General features: G+C 38.1%; 1 protein-coding gene and 1 long non-coding RNA gene across 2 annotated transcripts in view; one reads left to right on the top strand and one right to left on the bottom strand.

Moving 5' to 3' along the window:
• LOC110831444 (phospholipid phosphatase 3) overlaps positions 1–15984 on the bottom strand; it is a 53993-nt gene that overhangs the window by 9969 nt on the left and 28040 nt on the right. The window lies entirely within an intron of this gene.
• LOC110831446 (uncharacterized) lies at positions 61–15105 on the top strand. Its single transcript, XR_002543594.2, has 2 exons — positions 61–156; positions 13540–15105. It is a non-coding gene; the product is annotated as an uncharacterized LOC110831446 (long non-coding RNA).

Below are 15984 nucleotides of genomic sequence, written 5' to 3'. Positions count from 1 at the left end.
GAATGACGTAAACGTGGCTCACGTGATCTATACGTCATCAAACAGCCGAGCAAATGATAAAAAACGCATTGTTCACCTTGTTGACAAGTGGCTCATTGATCATATACCACCACCCTGACCAGAACACACGCACTGGTAATAAAAGAATTTGTCCAGGTGAGCAATGCTTGGCATGCTATTTATTACGCTATTTCAGTTCGAATATACAGAAATTCTTCATACAGTAATTAAAGTTACCACGCAGAACATACAGGATACATGGAATTGTTTCTGTTTCGTTATCTTCAGATCAGTGAAGCTATTTTGTGAAGCCCAGTACGTTGATAATGTTAACATATGACTTATTATCAGCTATCTTCTTTTTTATGTTCTTCAAATAAAAGATAACAGTGCTTTTTCATTTTTGTAAGGAAGACTGATTTTGTAAAATGGTGTTACATAACGAGAAACTTCATGTTTCATATAGGACACCTAGTATAGCTAGGAGAGTTTCATCAAGGGGATTCTGGGCAGGACGTGTAACTTGGAAGTGGAACAAGACATACAAGCAGTGTCAATGACGAAACCTCTTGGAAAAACATCTCGGTTGTCAAAGAGGAAAGGGAAATTATTAGTATCTTAGATTTCGGGATATTAAATTTTAAGGCTGTAAATTGGCCTGAAGTGAAACAGAAACGTGTCGAATGATGTGCTTTGATTATAAAGTGTTTCTTGTATATTTCAGTCGGTATTTCTGTCACAGTAGTTGGGAAATAGTTCATTTCATTTCAGAGAAAGGAATGTGAAGATATTGAAATTGAAATGGCGCGTTTTTTTCCGTGTTCAAGGCAAATGATGTCAATAACCTTTAAAGTCATTTCTTCTATGTTGCGCTAGATGGCAAGCATGCATCCACACGTAGCACGAGAATATGAATACGGGTGAGAAGTACACAATACAGCTAACAGAGTGCGCGTAATGAACTCGAAACGTAACCAATAACGCCAAATCGCCCGGGATCGTGATGTCGCGGCATGGAATTATTCTTTCCATTAATCCGATAATCTGGTATTACGTTTGTGCATTACGAAGCTCATTTATATCAAATCTCTGTGGCATCTATCTGACAGATTTAACGAGCAGATATTTCAAGATACAAAGTCAGGCGAGCCACCAAAATAAACGGGTGATGCTGAATCTGCATTGTCAACAAAATCATGCAAATTTAATTAAAACGAGAAATAGATACTTTTTGGTTGGAAAACATTAAGGGAAGTGGCCCTTAGAGAGATTTAGGCGTAGATAGGTGGAGGAATCTAGTATAGATACTCGTAGGTTGTGAAAGAACTGACTAAATTGAACTGATTTCGTATGGGGTCCATGTGCAGGATTTTATGAATATGACGATGAAACTTCGAGTGCCATAAAAGCAGGAAATTTAACCAGAAGACCTACAGTTAATTATAGCTCTGTTGTATGAAAGCTGAAATTTATATCTGGGATAAATAACTGGAAACTTGCCGTAAGACTTCGAGGTTGAAGCGAAAAATGTGGTTTGTTTTTTTCTTGCGTTGTATCAGTTAATATTGAGCCCCCTATCGCCTTTTCGCGACCAATAGTTTAAGAAGTGAAGGACATGGAAGTGCCACGTTTTCAGGAGTTCGTAATTTTTTCAATCGCCATAATACAACATGCAGATGTTTACACTGCAAAGAAAGTATGCCGCTCTGTATACAATTATCAGACACTTCACAGGGCGTTTTGTAGCCGTCCCCAAATTTTAGCTTAAAAGTCACATCAGAATCGTTTAAGGCTGCAGCACGAACAGCGGAGTCCGGGCGAGTGAAGACAGCTCAGATTTTGCACCGTTGCAAAGCTAGCAACGCTACACTTTTGACTGAGCAGCGTGGTAAGTGAGTTGAAGTCCTTCCGTGGTTTTCGTTCATGCAATTTGGTGACGGCTGCTATAGATCTTCATTAAACATTCATTTATGTGAATTAATTTTTCATTTTTATTTCAGCTGTTAATGCCAAAATTGTCTGGAACATGCCAGTGTATTTTAATGGAACCTATTTGTTTCTAGACTAGTTTAACTGCAGTATCGCGCGGCCGGGACGTGACGCTGACCACTCACCCCCATCTAGTGTCGAGGTTAAGAATGAGTAGTAGCTTTATAACGTCTCCTCCCAAGTGCCTAGATGGAGCGTAGCGGGATAGCTTTTCTTTACTTTTTTATTTCCACGAACATTGTTAAGCAGTTGATTTTCTTTGAGGTACGGGTTGAATGTCCAAGTATTTAAATGAATCTCGTGTCTTGTTTTTAATTAGAGTTTGTGGAATATTAACTGTTTAAGTGAATGAATTGCAAGCTTCTCCTTCCTACAGCCAGTGTTAATCTAGGTTCCTTTCTGATATTAATGAGGCGCTGAGTTACAAGCTCCTCTACGGCCAACTCTGAACCTTACTGGTGTATACATCACTTGTCTGTTGAGTGTGAATGAATGTCAATGCCGGCTCAGGGTCGTGAGATTCGCGCAATTATAGTTCATGTGATGTCGACAAATTGCACTATCCTCTTCAAATACGCTCCCCCCCAATGCGTTCACCATTTGCAATAACAGCAACACTACGGCATCACTAAATAATTAATCACGTGCGTTCTACTGCATCTAACGCGTTGTGGTGATGCTTAGCACAGCGCGGAAGCAAGCGGAATTGGAACGTGTCCTCAACACTCGGGATATCTGCCCGTGTTCATTGTACGCAGATGTCGCCAACAGGCAGGGTGACAGCTGGTCTACACCGCTTGATGGATCATTACAGTCATAAATGAACACTTGGTGGCACACCCGTCCATACGCCCGCACGATTCTCAATGGAAATTAAATCCTCCCTAGCCCAAACTTGACAAGGTGCTTTAAAACATTTCAACTGCGTACTGTTCAACGGTGGCTGCGAGGGGATGACAGAAAACGGCCATGGTGACACACAGAGGTGCATGAAGTCTCTTTTTAACTACGAACTATGGTCAAATCGAAAACGTCATTCTCTTATACAGGAAGTAACCCACAGAGTCACATTAAAAGATTGTGGGCAGCTGTTTAGCACTAATCTCAGCCGAACGGTTTCCCAAAACTTCAGTTTTATTGGCAGCCCTGAAGACGGAGACAGTGTGTTTCTACGAAACGTTGGTATCTACTTACTAACGTACACGGCGTCACAACCCAGAAAAAGAAAATTGTTATATTTACCGCCGTTAGAACCTCAGATTTTCGCATTTGTGTTGATTAGCGAGAAATTGTTTGGACGAAACTTATTACCTGAAACCACTGTTCATGCAGCTGGTTTCCCCTAAATCTCTAAATGAAGTTAAGTTTCAGAATGACTAAGAAATCTGTCTCTGTTTTCATGGAATAAAGATAAAATTCGTTACCTGTCAGAACAGGCGTATCGCTTACAATTAAGACAATTTAAGGCTGACTTCCAATTAACGTGTTCGAACATCGCGGTTAATTCGTATTTGGAATATCACGGGTTGATTCTGAGTCCAGAAGCTGGACGGATATCCTTACTGAAGTTCCTACTAGTTTTATTCATTATCATCATTATCATCAGTCAAGGACTTAGCTCATATTGGCCCGTTCCGGCCTCGGAGTCTAAAAGTTTCTTCTGCGGTCTTCCAGGGTTTCTTCGTCTACGTGGTGTGTACTTTTCTTTTAATAATTTTGGAAGTCTGTCTCTCTCTGCGTTCTGTTAACATGTTGAAGCCAATTGATTTATATTTAAAAAAATTGTCTAAAATGTTTTTAACTCTTTAAGAATGTCTTCATTTCTTTAATAGTCCTTCCAAATGTACTTTCATCGTGTTGTAGCATCTAATAGCAGTCAATGCCTGTGAACGGTTGATTTGGAAGAAGGCGATCGTGCAGAATTTTTAAATCCCAGCTTTCATGGTATTTCTCTTATACAAGGTGGTCTAGGCAACACGGAGTTTTCCTCCGGGGGCTTCCCCGGTTTCTCCGTGGCATCCCAATAATTACTCCATTCGCACACAGAAGAAGACAATGGCAAACCACTTCTGGATCATCTGCCAAGAACGTATATGAACAGGTCCCAGTCCGAGAAAAGGATGGAAGGATCCTGTTCATATGGACCTGTCGTCAGACAGAACACACACACACACACACACACACACACACACCAAAAAAAAGGTGCATGTACTTAGCTATAACGTGAAACCAACAAAATTAATTGGAAATAAAACCCCAAGTAGCAGGGATTAGCATCAAAGTTAACAATAAAAGCAGAGGAAATATTTTAGTTGATACAACGCAAATTAGGACAATAGGATGGCCAGTTAAAGTTGGGGGGGGGGGGGTTAGAAGCGTATAATATGATGTCCAGGACCGATGCTATGTGGGAGGAAGAGAAATCTTTGCTGCTCCACCCACGGGCTCCAAAAATGAAATATGCTTCCTGCTTAACGAGAGTAACTAGCGAATAAGGATATATTTATCATAATCAGGTTTCAAAAATACCACTTATTCATGGCATTTAATACAATCTTCTTTGGCCTATGTGAGTGAAATCTATCGCTTGCTCGGTTACTTGACAATTCTGTGTGGTGATTATGTATCACTTAATTTAATGATTATGTTGGCTTACCGTGATTTGGTAGGATGGAGAGAGGACGCGATTATAGCGAATTTCGTGGCCTTATTGCATACATCTAGAGCCGTAGAGGAAGACCAGAATAGAATTATTAGTGCAGCCATTTCTCTGGTCGATATTCGAACCGGGTATACATACGTACGTGCCGAATGCTTAGGCAATTAGGTCTACTGTACGTCGTCCATCGGTTACTGAAACCTTCATGAGTCTCGGTGAGCAATTGGACGGAATAAAAGCAAATCCTTGGTCTACTGGCCTTTCCTTATCGATTTCATGTTTTCGGTTGCTTTTGATTTTGATTTGTTTCTGTGATTCCTTCATGCATGTGCAGAATAATCTTTGTCTTCTTCGTTATATGTCGGTTTTATGAGGTTTTGATTCATCTGCACGTTTGTTTATTCTCACCACTAACATCTTATTGTCTTACATGTGTTTAGAGATTTACGCGATAAACTGTTGATAATTACGAATCTGCGTACATCAATACAATTAGTGGGCCCCTCTTTGCCTGTGCTTTGCCTTGCCTCGGCGGTATATTGGCGATTGGCGGGGGAACCCAACTCGACCCAGGAAATGGTGTATTTGAGCCATTACCGGGGAAAATCGAGAAGGGACTCCAAGGTCAGACTGTGAGAGTAAATAATTGGTGAACTGAGCGTAGACCTACGTTTTTATAAAGGCTTTATATTTCTGTAGTCGTAACGTTTCGTTCACTGTAGAGCTGACATTTTATAAAATAATCTGTCCATGTGTGATGTTCTTCTGCTGAATAACGTCGTCTAGACTCGTAGGTAGACAGCAAAGTTTCTAAGAAACAATCTTAAATTTGGCCACGAGCTACCCCTTCGTATCTTTTCCAATTAAGTATTCGTCGTTAATTAATCATTCTAACGTTCGACACTGTTTTGTCTGATACAGCATCGTAAAATAAATCATAAAACAATAATTGAGAAAAATACAATAAACCCTCGATTTAACGCATTTTGGATATAATGGACACCGTGTGATATTACCAAATTTTTCCGGACGTGAGACATTAGCAGACATTTTCGGTTTTAATGGACTCCGCTATTGGCCGTTGGAAATTTTTTGGGACAATCGTCTCTTTAGGTTGCAGTGTTTTAATGAACCTTGTGCCATTGTAGGTGCCCAGTTCATGTCGCTAATATGTTTAATGGCGTTTATAATTGAAGTTATGGTCTAAGGATGTATTACTGGCATAAAAACTGTGTAATTTGATGGACAATCGGCATTACCGGACACCCTTTCTCCCTATTAGCCCGTTAAATAGAGCTCTTACTGTGTAAAAATTAACCTGGAAACAGATTTAATTCTTCTTGAGAGGAATAGAACAGAATATATAAGTAATTTATATTTCACAGATGGTTCACTGGTTTTATCCATGATAGGAGGTAATGTAGATGCTTGAGTGACGGTAACTACGGATAATTTCCGAATCTGTAGGCAATTTGTGTTGACATGTAAGTAGATTTGTTAGGTTCTATCCTACCATTCGTATTGTTCACAAAGCATGAAAATCAATATAAGCCTATTATAATTTGTCTGGACTGATAAAAGCAATCCGCACATCATAAAATTATGCGATTTAAACGTCCATATAGTAGGCAAGCTTTTAGGTTCTCAAGGCTGCGAGTATAAATATGGCTGACTGTCTTCTGAGATTTTGCACTGTGTAGTCTGGTAGAAGTTGACCGACATTTCAAAGGTGCTTACAGTACTCATCGGACTGATAATTGAGACAGTTAACACCTCTGACAATGTCTTTCAGACTACGCGGTTCAACATCCCAGAATACGTATTCTTCTCGTAGTATGATTTTTCAGATACAAACTTTGTGTCTCATCCAAAGTCTGCACATAGTAGAGTGGTTAGAAATATCAACGTTTATTTTAAAATCTTCTCGCTTATTACTTAAAATCGATCATCTTCCACTGACTCTGAAAGGATCTGACTTAAACTACGTGATTACTGTCTGTTGGTTGACACTTTTTTTATCTCCCAATTTTACAGGCGATGATGCACTTCAGAAGCCCATGTCATATCTTTCGTTGATTCCGTCCAATTAGCATTTCGTTACGTAGTGCGTTCCATTTAAAACTCAGCCCTAAATAACACACATGAATCTCTTCACGCACGCATCCCGATGCAGCAGCTGATGGACTGCTTCAAATGGTACGGTCGTAATTTCAGCTGTTTTGTCGCTCGATGAACACTTGCTACAGACAAACACTTTCTGTGTGCAGAAATTGTGTTACCAGTCGGTGTATTGTTGTCTTATTTCGCACACCCTTATCGAAATACGCACTTGACTGCCGTTGCGTCGTGTTTCAAATGATACACTATTGTTCCTAAAATTTCCATTTCGCTTTTCAGCAAAAGCGTCCAGTATAAAATTATACACCACAACCAATGTGGGTTGTGATTTCTGGCTTATGACGCCATTGTAGGTGGTTATCAATGGCTCGGTGGAACCTGCCACCTCAGTCTTTAGAGTTATCCTCCAAACTGTTTGTATACCTACAGTACGACATGGTGAAGATCAGAGTCCGAAATTTCACGGTCATGAAAGTCCTAAATCTCATACACAATAAAAGTAATAATTGTACGTTTTATAAAGTGAGAGAGACGGCGTGGCTTTGTAAACCGGTCTCCTCCTCTTTTCTTAAAAGAAAAATAAGAAACAAACAAAATACGATCGTGATGTTGTACGTAGTGTTTTGAAACATTCCATTTATTTCCACTTAGGGCACAGCAATTAGTGGAAGCCTTTCTTTGTGTCCATCTGCATATGTAATGAAGTGTCGTGATTATTTTAATCGTTCAGTATCCAGCCTCTCGTACAGAGTGGTCCAAAAATGCTCGAACATTATAAATTTTGACTAAGAAAATGAAGGGCACATATTTTATTAATGTTATTAAATGCATACACGAAATACAAACTTTATGTATCTGCCTCACTAACAAAACAAGACACATATTTCTTTTCCGAGGATTGCCCTTTTTAATTAAATCTTTAATTTGTTCAATAACTTTGGACTCATTCTGTATATTGGTTACGGACTTACTCGTACATCACCAACAAGAAATATTTTTTTCCGAGGATATAAGCAGTTACATCAGATAGCAAATAAATCGTAGCAATTGATCTAATTAAACTGTTTGATTCAGAATGTCTATATAGATTTACGACGTAAATTCTCATTATTAAAATGTTATTAAACCAGACCATTTTTTGTTACTGTACAAGTATTGTTGTTCTACAAAATTTTTTTGTCAGCTCAGACTACAGCTGCTCCCATTGAAATACTTTTATGTCCCTCGTGCAGGTATAGTGGGATTTCGTTTTGTGAGGGATGAATTCCTCTGCTAACAAAGAAAAGATTTTATACTCCCCCATAAAGGACATGTTAATGGCGGTGAGAAGTAAACCAGTTAGCCTCTTGAATGAGTTGCGACAGATGGGAATCGTTCAGTGTTATTCATGTTACGATATGACACATTTATATTGTTCTCTGCAGAACATGAGGAAATTTTGGTAGAATATAGTATTTTAATTTACGGGCCATAACATTTTTTTGCCAGCGTAAGGTTACGTTATGAATTTCCAAAATTAAAAAAGGGACTAATGGAATAATATTACTTTTGTTCTTTTTAGTTCTTATTTCAAGAAAATCTTTACTCATTCATTACCCATATTAAGCCGTATGTGCTGAGCGTATTTGAAAGAGCGTACGGTAAGTTATATTGCTTACGATTGATTGCCTTTGAATTCATCTTTCATTGCATTTAATCAAAACTGATAAAGGAAAAATGCTAGTTGTTATACTTCTAAAGGTTTTATTAGTGGAAAATTACGCTATGCAAATATTCACAGCTTGAACCAGACTAATAATCAAGATGACTGAGTTGAGGAGCATATGTAGTATTAACAGTACTTGCTTATCATACTTCAGGAATTTTGATTCACTCAGTATTACCTATACAACTAACTGAAGTAACATGGCCTAAGCAGATAATGATTTTAGAGTCGAGAATGAAGTGCTTCTTTTTCCGGATAATTTGATTGGCACGCTACTTCGTTATCTCCGTTCAAAGCACTTTTTAAGCCGACATTTTTAATGATTACAGTGTTCTCAAGAGATTACAGTTCACTGACTGGGTCTGGTCGCTCCCCTACCCCCCTCCATTAGCCTGCATCGTTACTATTATTACTTATACTCGCTCTTGTAGATAACTCTTAACCATTCTTCGGATTCTGTTGGTCTTCATACTACAGGGGTCCCGTGTAACTCGGAACCCACATACTAGCATGTGATGGCTATGTTCTGTGTCATTCCGTATCACACAGAGGAGTTTATTCGCATCTCGACAAGAACACTGCACAGCAGCCTAATTTCATAAATAGTGTGCAACGCAGGCAAATCCCAGGTGTCCATAAATTAGCGGACCATTTGAAGAGAATATAATTATATATTTGTGACGTTAAGGAAAACAACAGTCCTATTACATTTAATATTTTTTTCACGTGTAGTCATGGAAGTTAATACATAAGTTTTTTGAATATGTTATAAATAAAAAAATACAAGCCCTTAAAATCGCCTAATTTTATGTATACCGATATTTTTAGTTACGATGAAGTATAGTTTAATGGAGAGACTGTTTATCTTTAAAACCTATGTGAAGAAGAAATATGTACAATGCCGTGGCAATTTTGGTAACTCAGTTTCATCCAAAAAGATAACATATTGATTGGTGGACGCATTTCGAACGACATGTTCTTTGTTAGAGCAGAAATAAGAACACACGACTTGTGTATTCTGAAGAAACATTGAATGATAACGGTGCGCTGTTAGAAGCATCCCCACGAAGTCGTATTTGCCGGAACCAGAATATTGCTTTACCTGAAGCCATGGAAATTTACAGTTGTGAAAAACCTCAAGGGGGCAGACTGTTTTGCGAGAGAACAATTTTGTAACTGGTTCTGTGAATAAATACACTGGTCTGCAGAAAATTTATGTTAATATATGAATGATTTTAAATTTTGAATATGATTTGCTGCAAGTGCAAACGTTACAATCGGACACAGTAAATTCAGAAAGAGGCATTGCATAAATTCTCAAAAGATTTGACCTCAAGTATCTCTACCAGTTGAATCATGATCCGAGCCTGCTACGGTCAGAATGCAAAGGTGGGATGGTAACCACTAAACTCATCTGGGATTTGTGGTATACAACATGTGGCAGACTTTTTCCGGTTCACTCTTTCTCACAAAGCAATTACTTGCCAACTGCGGTTTCCCATTTATATCAAATTTCACCATGTTACTTGGTTTTATGTGCCTGGGGATTTTAGTCTGTGTACACATGGAATCAAATCTATGATTTCAGATATCCACATTTTCTGAGGTCACGGTTTTACTGCAATCTGAAACTAGTCTTATAGCTTCCAGATTATCAACACTAGTGTTTTTCAAGAACATAATACTCGCGATTGACAAGGAATTGATGTATATAACTGAAAATATTATCAAATAATCGGCCAAGCCAGTATGTCATAGTGACAGCGAATTCCTTCTTTTTCTTGTAACCATCTTACTTTCAGTAGAATTATTCTTTTCATTGAATCACTAACCTAAGACATGTGGGTTATCTGTCATGCAAACAAGAATGAACGAGTCTACATTAAAAGCCCATGAACATTTGAGGTACACTTCTTCATTTTTCCATATAACGCATGAAAATATATCAAGGGGTTAGGGGACTGTCGTTGCTTAAACCCAGAGGTGGAACCACAAGTTAAAAAAATTCCTAGTGAATTGACTTAATGTCGATAGGAATCTAGGTCAGTATTTTATCCAGATGTACAGTAGCAACAAGTCGTTCCAGCCTCTTATTTATCATATTGCAGAACATCACTCGTCTTATCGTCGCAATAAGATATTCTAATGAAGCGAAGAGCCGGGTACACACAAGTATAGCAGTGTTGATTCTTTGACTAAGAAGATCGTCTAAACATGTTTAAGATTTATGTTGCTCTTTCGAATAAAATACGACTCATAACCACCACAAAGATCAGTTGATTAATGCTGTTTAGGGAAGTAATCGTTTTACTCTGAGAATCACACGGGACCCATAAATACGCTTCATGGGCTAAATGCAGTTGTTAAATGTCAAAGCAGGTGGTACATACAGTTACCACTGGGCTTTAAATGGTTAAGACAGTCGGTCTCGGCCACACTGAAAATGTGTACAAATCTAGGAAGATTTCTTGTCGCGTGTAGTAGCATTCAAACCGTTGACCTGCATGCAAGGAAAATTCAAGACGTAGAGTTTGCTGGCCTCGGATGAGATTTCAGTTCGACACGCTAAACTTCTGGAACCGACGTCCGCGATCCGTCTCCTTTAACCTCCAGAGGTCGTCTGTCACGCCGCGCTGTTAAAATGTCAACACGTCTTTGCCTGGCAGTTCTTTATTTAGCAAAAAAGACTCCCCTAAGGCACAGAATTTTATTCTTTATGATTGTAACTTATCTGAAGAAAAAGTAACAATGCGGAGGGCAATGTAAGACGTCGACTTTCGGAAATGAGCCGCGTCGAATGTTGAAAGTTGTCAAACGTTTCGGCAAATAGTGCTGTTACCATCGTCAGGGTGAATATGAATTGCATCACCATCAGAAGGCTCACGAAGTGTCTGCACGTGTCACATCATAAAATTAATTCTGATCCGGCCGTCTACCCTCAAACTTCGGGCTGATAACCCTGACCTCCTCGATCATGCATTGTAATAACGCACACGAATCTGGGTGACGATGCGTGAATCACAACTGTTTTTGATGACTCGGCCAACCACGCAGTCTGTGGGGGGCATTCTCCGGAAATTCATCCCACCAGGACCACGACAATGCAGTGGGCGCATTAACCAGGGGAGGTATAACAAGAGGAACGCGTATTGTTTGTCCGTTTGTTAGATCTGTTATCATGCATGGAACGGAACCAATATATGAGTTAGATATATATCGTGTCGTTTTGACTATGTCAATTTGATAAAGGAAGAATTTTCTAAAGCGAACCTAACTGCTATCTGAAAGCAGTAACATGTCGTTATGTACCTACCATGAACAAGGATTTCCATCAGTAAGATATTTAATTACCACCACGCGATGAATGCATTAGACGGAATGACTCCTTCTTTTGTCTGACCGCCAGTGGTTTTTGTTTTCTTACATATTATGAATAACTAATAAATTAGATGCCGGTGGAGAAGTGACTGTGACAGTTGATAATTTTATATGAAACTATAACCCGTAGAAATATCTCACATTTGTTAATATTTTTGACACTTTGTCATTCAGTGGCTTTACGAGTAGCTGTTTATTTTCATCAATATTTTAATTATATATATATAGTCTTCTGGGTTGTTGCGCCGCGTAGTCTGGTAGTTTACCGACGTTTTAGAGGTACTTTGTGCTCCATCAATAGGATCATCAAATGAGATTCATTTGTTCGTGAGCAAATACATAATCTATTAAAGTTTATTTTACACCGATGACATAGATGACGTAAATGAAGGAACAGAGAATTAGAGACAGTAAAGGAAACTTATCTTTAACTAAATTAAAAATTAAGAGACTGTTCAGTGCAAATTTACTTTTTAGTTGGGACTAAGTTGAAACGGCCGTGATCTATTTTAAGGTAAGCCGTTATTGGCCCATAACTTACGTCAGTACGCTTGGCCTTGGGAGTTTTCTGTTGACATCAACTGTTTGAAAGATCTACTTTCAAGAATGAAATTGCAATTTCCAAGATAAATAATGTTGAGTGTCTGCACAACTTCCTCACGAGTCATAAATCGCTGACCTTGCTCGTGTTTCCAGATCTGAACTACAAAGTTCTCTTTTGCAATAACACTGTTCCTAAACATGACTTTTCATTATAAGCACACTGCTGGTAATATTCAAAACCAGAGAATATTCAAGAATGTAACAGCTTATCTTCAATGAACTGACCAATTTCTATAAATGTAGATGGAATATTTTGGAACTTTAAAGTTTCCATATATCAAGTAATTTTGCCAGTCATTAACGTAAATATTTGAAAAGCTAATAGGGCGAAAAAATATACGGTATTACATAGCCTCCTAATGGGGAAACCTTTGTATGTACTTTGAAACATTTACAAATGATGTAATTATTAACTCTCAGTATGTCATGTGTCATCACTAAACACATTTCACAGCTCTTCAATAAATCATACACATTCTGAAGATGTTTAAAAAATAGCGAATTATAAAATGAATTAATTATTGCAAGAAAATATTTACGAATTTTACGAATCTTCGTAGTTTCTGGAGGATCTTATTGTATTTGTTTAAGTTGTCTCGGCAATGGTAAAATATTTTGAAATTAACAACGAAATACAAATTGTTCACGTAGTTCCATATTTTCTGTCTTCAGACGTTTTTAAAAGAAATATCTCTTCAGTTTCTAACATTAGCCTCTGACTCAGTGTTTAATTCACAGCTGAGCGCCAAATAAAATTTATGTACGATTCAGTAGTGTGTTTTAAACCTTCAATACTAAACCTGCGTTTACTAATTTATTTATTAACGCTGTATCAAGTATAGAGATTATACAGTATCGTTTTCAGAACAGTGAACGACAGAAACAGCAATACTAAGTGCAACGCACCATTGTTAGAACTCTCGAGAGTTACGACTGTAACATTGATTTTCTATAACATCAAATGAGAGAAAAAACCAATAACATATAAAATAACGATAGCGCCATCATAGAAATTACAAGGCTGGTAACACTGCAATAGAAATAATTACAATTATGTAAACACTGATTTTATTGACTTTGGTTTTAGTTCTGATGCCTTGGGAGATAATGTCCAACCTTGAGGAAGACGTTTACACCGTAGAGGATCTAACCTTGCCTTGTTAGTGGCTTGTATCATTCTGAGATGACATGCAAGCATCTTCAGTTTATACTGTCGGAAATACAGACCACCTTCTTGGAGAACAATGATGCTTGTCCGTCTCCACCTAATAACTTCGGAATGAATAAAGGGATTTTCATTATTCCCGAAATGAAGCTCATTTAACTGCAAGACATAACCCTGCCGCCAGCAATACAAGAATGTTTAGTATTGAACACGAACTTCTGAGAGTACATAATGGAGATGCAGTTGTGAATGTAACCCCTTTTCTCATAAAATTTCAAAATTCTCACACTAACTTGGCTTCTGAGTATAGATTTTGTAAAGCTTTGTGACAATGGTTGATTTATTATAGGAATATTATTTTGTACAGTGTCCATTTTCTGAGGGATATTTGATATACACGACGTTTTGGTAGCTGGTTAGCCTGCAAGCGTGGCATTCGAAATGTACCGGATCTGATCCGAACAGTTCTCATTTATAATAACACATGAAAAGTGTGTCATTTCAGCCAATCACCTGAATATGCGAGTAGAGTCAAAGACTCAGACAGTGGACAATGCTCAACATAATTTTCCAATCTTTGCTTAGTGTAAAGTCGGTCCAGACAAAGGATTTTGTTCATATGGCGGTGAACATTATGGTTTCGTAATATCAGAAACTGAACCATAAATGATTTTTGTCGGAGACTTGCCGATAAACCAGTACAACTGAGAATAAGCCTTGATCCTGAGTCATCTCTATTTGGATATAAGAGTGTTATAATTAATTCTTGCATTGTGTAATGACGTTTTGTCGACTGTATAGACTTTGTAGCGCCGACTGTTAAAACGATCGTCAGTTATAAATTGTAGTAAGTATGGAAGGAAGCAGAAGTGGTCGTGTTATTTCAAAGTACTTGGTTCGAATTCAGCCGGAATTGTTTATATTGACAAGTTTATAGTTTCTGGTTTTTTCTTAGAGCCTCGAAAGGGTAGACCTTCTTCTTCTTTGGTCTCTCTAGAAACAACGTATTTGGTTTAAGGCGTCGGGAAATGCACAGTGTGCATTGCTGTTAAAAGACACTACGCGGTATTCATCAATCCACTTCAATACATATTAGTTATAACACTGATCATGCATGCAGTGCTATTAACAAGGACCACAATGTTTTATTACGCTGTTAATTATCGAGGGGAGTGTCATTCTGACTGAATCCGAGAGAGCCTTCGGAAACAAGACTTGTTTGCACTGTGTGTTTCTTCACTTTAGATCTTGCCGCTAAATTTGAATGTTCCTTCTGATTTTTTTGAATGAGTGTGATACGACCCAGTACATGTCTGCTGCTATGCAAGCCATATAGACGAACGTCAGTTTTGCAGATTTATGCCAAAAGTGCAGATTGATTCCAATCCCAAAATTATTTTTTACGTCATCAAAAAATATTCTCAAAATAAATTGTACAACGCATTCTTAATTACACAAAATATGTAGTGAATAAATGAGCTAACGATAGTATTATGTTTCATTTGTTTGATTACAAGTTTTTGAAATACTTGGATATCTTGTTCTTACTCAACAGATAGCTTGCCATCTTTACACAGCTCTTGGTCGAGAAACTCTGTAATGGGACATACCATCTGTCCTGAACTTGCTCCGTACTGTTCCTCAGCATTGACAGCCCCTCTGATGTTAAGAGGGGAGGATTCTTTATTTTTCTCTCCCCCATTCATGAGCAGCTTCTGTATGTTTATTCTTTTTGTGCTGTGTAATTCTGTTCACCGGCCCTTTCTCCAGAACCACCCGCATAAATGTAGAGAGCTATATTCAACGGCCAGTCATCATAATGGCGAGTCTCACCATGATAACATCTTTGGTCTCTTCAAAACCAAGAAAGCGTTAAAACATCTGCAGTCGAACTGCAAATGGTACCACATATGAAGCTGCTTTTTCGAAGGTTTGAGAAGTTAAGTTCAATTCTCCCTCGGGATCTTGTGTAATTTTCTGCCGTTTTGGATTCATCTACAAATTAACCTACGGTTCACATTTATAGCACATCCATAATTAGTAACTACTGAAGTTCTGCGTTTGATACGGGAGATTCATGAGGTATTGCACAAAAGTCAGAGAACCGTTCCAGTCCCTGGACTTACCCCAGAAAGAGCTGAAATCGTGTGGCCTTTCGTGTCACAAGGTTAACAATCCGACAGCCATCGACGAGTGGTAAAGACGGTTTGAACCATAACCCAAGAGATCGGGGATACTAATCAACGATAAAAAGAATGTGATTGAATTGTAAATAAAATACCCATTTTCAATATTATAAATGGAAAGTATTATTCTCTGTAACGAATCAACTAGCTTGATAAATCTTCTTGCACATATACATAGGTA

Source organism: Zootermopsis nevadensis, unplaced genomic scaffold, assembly GCF_977971745.1.
Source record: "Zootermopsis nevadensis isolate Lab colony 2312 unplaced genomic scaffold, Znev_1.0 Znev_ptg000029l, whole genome shotgun sequence".
In the NCBI taxonomy this organism is placed as follows: domain Eukaryota; kingdom Metazoa; phylum Arthropoda; class Insecta; order Blattodea; family Termopsidae; genus Zootermopsis; species Zootermopsis nevadensis.
Note: the sequence above shows the minus strand (reverse complement) of the source record. Positions and strands in the feature narration are given on the sequence as shown.